The following is a 7,028-nucleotide window of genomic DNA, read 5'->3' as shown; positions in this document are numbered from 1 at the left end:
GGCACAATAGAACATACAGAAAACATTGTCCCTGCTCTTGAGGAGCTTACATTCTAACAGAAAAAAAAAAAAATACACCTTTTTTAAAATGGCATTTTTGTTTGGTGTTTTCTGCTAAGTACTGAGGAAATAGTCTGTAGAGTGAGCTTTGGGTATAATTTAGCCCCATCATTATTTAGAGAAGAGAAAGAGGAAGAGACAATGACAGACCATTCAGGGCAGGTAGGGCTTAAGGGGAGATAAACACAATCTCATCAACTAAGGAGATTTGCTGTAGTAAAGAGGATTAGGGAAATAGTTTGTGGGATGCAAGCAAAGGAAGCAGGTATCTTAGACATTGAGTGGAGCCAGAAAGGTCATGCGGCCTTATTCCAAGTACACGGCCACCAAGTCGGAATGGTTGGTGACAAGACAGAAGGCTAAAAAGGAAGGTAATCTTGTGCACCAGACAAGTAGAATAAAGGGTCAAAATCGAAGACAAGGCTATTAAAGAGTATCAAGAAATTTTTAAAGACCAAAAGTATTTGGAAGCACAAAACTTACAGTTAATGCTACCCAATGTCATGATGGGCCAAGAACATTGTGGCCTCCTAAGTTAGAAAATGCCATATACCAAAATTTTAAATGGAACATACTACTTTTATCCAATTAATCTCCCCCTCCCTCAGAAAAGATAAGAAGTCATTTTGGTGGGGTTGGGAGGGAAGAGAGGGGAACATGGGACATGGTTGGAAACAGCAGTTGTATTAGAGTATTTGTTATGATATACCTTGTGTTTACTTGGTAAAAGCCCATTAGCTGCCAAAAGGGAATAAGGAATAAATTTTCAAAACTGTACAATTTCCTTTAGAGAAGTTTCAGAACCAAAAGACTAATTTACATGAAAAGCTGTAGAGAAAGTAGTTGAAAAGTCCATTCATAAAACTTTTATTCCACTTACATGAACTTAATACATGTGTTCTTAACAATTATGCTTGGATTGTTCATGAAAATTTCATGACATTTGAACAAAGCTAGCCATCATCTCAAGTTATTTCCCTGTTAACTATTTTTTACAGCACATGCATGTTAGGCAAGTATCAAAAAAAAAAAAATCACAAAAGCAAAAAACCTAAAAAAAGTTACGTACATGGTTTTTTTTGTTTTACTGCTGTGCTTGATACACACAAAGTAATGCATATCAAGCAATTCTTTTTACTGCATCTTTTCTTTTACATTTGTTCTTAGGTTGCCTAAAACATTTAAATACAAATAAAATGAGTGTAGCAAAGTAACGAAAGCAACAGCAGGTAACTTTACAAATAATGGAATGTGAACCGTTTCTGCCCTTATCCAGAGTAAATTGGGTCACTACTTTGTCTAGACGAACACTTCTGCAACTGTAGTCAGAGGTGTGCACACTGAGATTGAGTATTCCACAGACACACACGGTTTAACACCTAGTATCCAGAAGACATCTGTTCCCACCACAGCCTGGCAAGTGCTCCAAACTTTAAAAGTACTCACAATAACTACACCTGTGACTGGAACCAATGATCCCATTTATTCCCCGCCAGGACAAGCCAATATGTAGACAGTTTTCTTTGCTCAGACATGGAAGCAGTTTTAACACTGGCCCTTGTGAAGCCACAATGTACCAAAAGTACTACACCAAACATTTATAACTTATATAAAAATTCCACATCCCAATATTGGCCACCTCAAAATGAAAACAGATAACTCCCTAAATGTTAACTGGCTCTACTCCCCTGATATTAAACATAAAAACCACATGGGAAAAATAGAAATTCAAATAGAAGTAACATAAACCTGTCATAAATCGTAAACAAAAAAACTATTTATGGGACAGCATGGATGACAAAATAGTCTACTGTGTAAATTTTAGAATGAGGCAGACAAAAGTTGGAAAGCTGGTTAATTTCCCCTCCTTCTCCTGCTTCAGCTTCATCTCCCTGGGTATCCGATGTCCACAGTGTCAAGTTGTCTCTCAGCAATTGCATTATTAGCGTGCTGTCTTTGTATGACTCTTCACTTAATGTATCAAGTTCAGCAATGGCTTCATCAAAAGCTGTGTTTGCAAGAGAGCAGGCTTTCTCTGGGGAGTTCAGAATCTCATAATAGAAGACGGAGAAGTTAAGGGCCAGACCCAATCTGATAGGATGTGTTGGCTGCATTTCCTTTTTGCTGATTTCAAAAGCTTCTTGGTACGCCTGTTGTGACTGATCCACAATTCCTTTCTTTTTTTTTTTTTTTAAGTATGTAATTCACTGGCTTTAATATATTAACAGAATTATGCAACTTTCAGTACAATCTAAGTTTAAAACAGTTTTCATCACCACAAAATGAAACCTGTACCCATCAGTAGTCACTGCCCCTTCCTCTACTCTCCACCCTCTAGGCTTTCAGGACTTCAGTTGTTTTTATTGCCAAATAATAATACTATATATGAATATACCATATTTTGTCTATCAATGTTAATGGACATTTAGGTTGTTTCCACTTTGTAGCTATTATGAATAATGCTGCTATTGACATTCACGTACAAGGTTTTGGGTGGATGTATGTTTTCATTTCTCCTTAGTTTACACCTGGGAGTAGAATTGTGAAGTCATATGGCAACCCTACGTTTAAACTTTTGGGGAACTGCCAGACTGTTTTCCAAAATGATTGTACCATTTTACATTATTTTCAGAATATAGTAAGAACTCTTACAGTTCAATGATAAAAAGACTGACACCCAATTAAAAGAATGGGCAAAGGTTTTGTGTAGCTATTTCTCCAAAGGAGATATATAAATGGCCAATAACCTCATGGAAAGAAGCTCAACATCATTAGCCGTTAGGGAAATGCAAAACAAAAGTACAGTGAGATAAACTTTATACTTATTATGATGGCTATAAGAAAAAAGACACAGAATAACAAGGATTGGAGAAGATATTAAGAAACTGAAATCCTCAGATACTGCCGTGGTAATGTAAAATGGCACAATTCCTTTCTTATTATCACCAGCAGCAACCTCAGCCAAGTAACGGTAGTAATCTCCTTTCATTTTCAAACAGAAGACTTTGCTCTCTGCATGTGAAGCATTGGGAATCAAGAACTTTTCCAAAAGGGACAGTACATCATTGCAGATATCTCTTAGCTCCGTTTCAATTTTCTCTCTGTATTCTCGAGCCATCTGATGTTTTTTCTCAGCACCTTCCATCTTTTGCGCAATACTTGAGACGACCCTCCAAGATGACCTACGGGCTCCTACAACATTCTTACAAGCAACTGAGAGAACATTCCTCTCCTCGTTGGGTAATTCAGCTCCTTACTCAGTTACAGACTTCATGCATGCTGCCATGTCATCGTATCGCTCAGCTTGCTCGGCCAGTTTGGCCTTCTGAACCAGCTCATTTTGATCCATGCCTGGATGCTCTGTGTCCGGAGTCGGTGGCGGCAGACGGATGGGGGATCAGGAGTCTCTGGGCGGTGGCAGCGGCGAGGCTGAGACTCTCTAGCCTAGAATAAATTAAAGTGAAAGTTTTAATAGGAACTATTGAAGAGCAGTCTCTGGGAATTCATGGATAAAAGAGATGCTCTATCACGAAGGAGTCACCATATGAGACATTACCTTCTCACACAAAGGTTAGACAGCTGTTAGTGGGTGCAGACCCCTAGCTAGTGTGCGACCTACCCTACCAATGATTGAAAACTGGAGGTTGGGGGAGAGACACCAGTGTGTGCAACCTCCTGATCATCTGGCAGAAATGAATAATATAAGCTCAGGGCCAGCACAGCTTTTATTAAATTAAACTAATACAGAGTAACTAATCCAAACTACCCACTGTCATTAATCAATCATAGCTTTTTGTTGAGAAGATAATATTATCAATAATGAGTTTCCTTCTTCTCAAAGTAAAATCCAGAGTTTTGTTAAATATTAGTAGAAACCATAGATTTTTTTACCTATTATAATTTTTGGTCTGCCTGAAGAACTACTTTACCTTTAAAATTTTTTGGACGAGTCATTTCAAAGAATATTCCACTCTGATGAATAGAGGGGAAAAAATTTAAGTAACAGAACATTGATTTCTCACTTGCCTTCTTTAGTCTCTCCCTTATACAAATTTGAAAATTAGGAGCAGTTCATCAGTACCAGCCTCATACCCTCTGTCCAACACTGGGGGAGTATTTGCATAAACCAGACTAACCCCTATGGTAGAATAATATATTGGCATTAAAAATGATGTTGAATGAAATGGGAAAATATTTAGGGTATTAATATTTTAAAAAAAGCAAAATATAAAATTGTATAAATAGAAATGTACTACATTTTAAAAAGTAACAAAATGTTTGGACAGAAACTAAAATGCTATCTGAGATGATTTCTTGGTGACAAGGTTACAGAGTTTAGGTTTTCTTTTTACTCATTTGCTTTGGTTTTCTCTGCTTCTTATTTTTCTGAAATGAGCAAATGTTCATTTTATAATCCTAAAATGTAAAAGATTACAAACAAAAAACTCGGTTATTTTTATTCATATATATTTCCTTCATGATTCTGCTCTGGGTTAGTTCTCTGAAGGTCAGACACACAGGAAAGTCAAATAGGTAACCAGGAAAGGAGAAGTCATGGCAAACAGCCAGGCCTACGGCCCAGGTCGGGGAAGGCAGGAAAGCCCAAGGCAGAGGAATTGCAACCTACAGTGTTGACAGTTCCCGCCTCCTTTAGCCCTTTAAATGGCTTCCTCATAATCTCTGTGTAATAACCACTGAGGGATTTCAGGTCATGACTCAGATAAGATTTTCTGTTACTGTATTTATTGGTATAAAAATCAACATCACATAAAACATCTTTGCTTAAACAGCTTTTCATAAAATAGTGTTATGTTCCAATTGGAGTATAGTGTTATATTCCAACTGGAGAAAAAGCCTGTTTACACTTAAGACATCACATCCCAACCTTTCCAGATATTGATACTTTAAACTTTCCATTGCAAACAGATGTAATTTTTTCTCCCCTCTTTATATCAAAACGTGTCACTTCCAAGGAGAAAATGTACAAATTATCTAAATTTTGATGATTATGTACTCAGAGCATTGTACCACTGAAAAATGATATTTTGCTAAGGAATTTATAAAACAGGGATCTCTGTAAGAATTTCAGAACCAATCTGTTCTATCTTTAAAGAACAATTCTATTTGGTATCATTCTTGACAATTCGATTTGCATACTATATTCATGAAGCTTAATTGCATTAGCATAATTGTAGTACTGAGCTTTAAAAATATGTAATTTAACTCTATCATATTTAGATTTTCAGGGACTTCGTGTTGCTTTTGAAAAACTTCCAATGACAAAAACAAAAACAATCAGACAAGAATCTTTTTTCAAGAATCTGACTGACTTATAATTTCACAAATAAAAACAGAAAGTCAATAATAACTTGACCTAGCCCAGCCTTTTCAGGAGCTAACCCAAATAATGCTTCAGAACTGTTCTAATAGCACAGAGAGGCAAACCAGGATTCCTACTGTTTCTCCTTCTCTTTTCCCCCTTCATCAGCAATGTAGCTTTATGCCTGAATATTAGAGCATCTGTTTTAGGTACAGAGAAGGAAAAAGATGAAAGAAAGTTCACAAAGGGAAAAGAAAGCATAAAAAGAGACAATTATTTAAAATAAAAAAAGAATAGAATAGGACAAAATGTGAAATTCATAAATACTTCTGCATGAGAGAAATTGAGATAATAATATGGTAACAAATGGGCCTACAATTTTTTTCCTTCCAACCATATTTTTATGCATATAAATATTTAATTTGCAAGGTTCTAAGCTAATCTTTTCTACTTTAAAACATTTTAAACTATGATTTAAAAAATTGTTTCTTAAAAGTCATGACAAATAGGCGAGGCATGGTGGCTTACCTCTATATATAATCTCAGGACACTGAGAAACCCAGGCGAGTAGATTGCTTGAGCTCAGGAGTTCGAGGCTAGCCTGGGCAAGAGTGAGACACCATCTCAAAAACAAACAAACAAATGAAAAAAGCCAGGTGTTATGGTGGGCTCCTGCAGTCTCAGCTACTCAGGAAGCAAGAGGAACACTTGAGCCCACGAGTTTGAGGTTGCTATGAGCTATGATGCCCCAGGACTCTACCCAGGGTGAAAGAGTCCTTTTTTGAGATTTTGTCTCAAAAAAAAAGTAGGACAAATTATAAGACATAGGCTTGTATGTGCTGGAAATTCAGTAAATTTTAGTGTACATGATATTCATAAATTAACCATCCAAATCACTCTATTAAATGTGAACACTGAAGTTGGGTGGTCACTTGCTCAAGACCACCCAGGCAGAGGGCAGAGGCTCAGAGATCCTAATTGTTTGTATAAGAATGTGGCAAGTGGTTTCATTTTGTTAGCAGTAGAACCATAAGAATTTGGTAAGTACAATTCAAACTATAATCATTACACTCTAATAACAAGTTCTCCGAAGTGTGACAATTTTTCTTGCTTTTCATTTCAATCTAACAGCAGCCCTAGACCAGAATTTGATTTTTGAGTCATAACACTCATCTTAGACTTCATGGTTCTATGAAAGGAATCTGAGAAACCTGAATAGTAATAAATAATCTGAATGCCTTTTCTGTGTAAGGTGCATTTCTAAGCACATACACATGTTATTTAGTCCTGGGACTACTCCCATGGTGTAGGCACTGTTATTATCCATGACTGGCAAACAAGGCAATTGAGAGATAGTATATTTGTGTGACTTCATCAAAGTCACACAGCTATATAAGTGTGCACTATTAATAGTATTTGATTTATTTTTCATGACTATAACTTATTAATATAATTACTTTCACTTTGCAGACAAGAAAAATAAATAGATGACCAAAAGACTCAAAATGCTATTTGAAGTTGAGATAAGTGCTTGTTAATGAAATCAGAATTTGAATCAAGTTCTACTTTATTAAGAGTGTTCATGTTTTTTACATGTACTACCTGTGGAAGTTTTCCATAAAAGAAACTATTGGTCATTTCTGGATGC

The 7,028-nt window shown here is 36.3% G+C and overlaps 1 pseudogene across 1 annotated transcript; it reads right to left on the bottom strand.

The window, feature by feature from the left end:
• Positions 1-870: 870 nt before the first annotated feature.
• Positions 871-3,443, bottom strand: LOC128562338 (14-3-3 protein zeta/delta-like; annotated as a pseudogene). Its single transcript, XR_008373408.1, has 2 exons — positions 2,987-3,443; positions 871-2,237 (listed from the first exon to the last, which is right to left on the bottom strand). The product of XR_008373408.1 is annotated as a 14-3-3 protein zeta/delta-like (transcript).
• Between the last annotated feature and the right edge of the window lie 3,585 nt (positions 3,444-7,028).

Source organism: Nycticebus coucang, chromosome 2, assembly GCF_027406575.1.
Source record: "Nycticebus coucang isolate mNycCou1 chromosome 2, mNycCou1.pri, whole genome shotgun sequence".
NCBI lineage: Eukaryota > Metazoa > Chordata > Mammalia > Primates > Lorisidae > Nycticebus > Nycticebus coucang.
Note: the sequence above shows the minus strand (reverse complement) of the source record. Positions and strands in the feature narration are given on the sequence as shown.